This window comes from Sinocyclocheilus anshuiensis, unplaced genomic scaffold, assembly GCF_001515605.1.
Source record: "Sinocyclocheilus anshuiensis isolate Anshui unplaced genomic scaffold, SAMN03320099.WGS_v1.1 scaffold968, whole genome shotgun sequence".
Taxonomy (NCBI): Eukaryota; Metazoa; Chordata; class Actinopteri; order Cypriniformes; family Cyprinidae; genus Sinocyclocheilus; species Sinocyclocheilus anshuiensis.
In genome coordinates this window covers 294,524-294,748 of record NW_015549636.1, presented here as the reverse complement: position 1 = coordinate 294,748, position 225 = coordinate 294,524, and positions in this window count along the sequence as shown.

Below are 225 nucleotides of genomic sequence, written 5' to 3'. Positions count from 1 at the left end.
TGCACTTTGGATGGGATAAATGCAGAGCACTAATTCCGAGTATGGGTCACCATACTTGACCACATGTCACGTCACTTATTTTTGTTTTCTTTGCAGACAAAAAGTATTGAATATGGTTGAACCCTGATATCACATGGATTATTTTTCGATGTCTACTACTTACTACGTTTCTGGACGTTGATCGTGTTAATTACATTGCTGTCTATGGGAGGGTCAGAGAGCTCT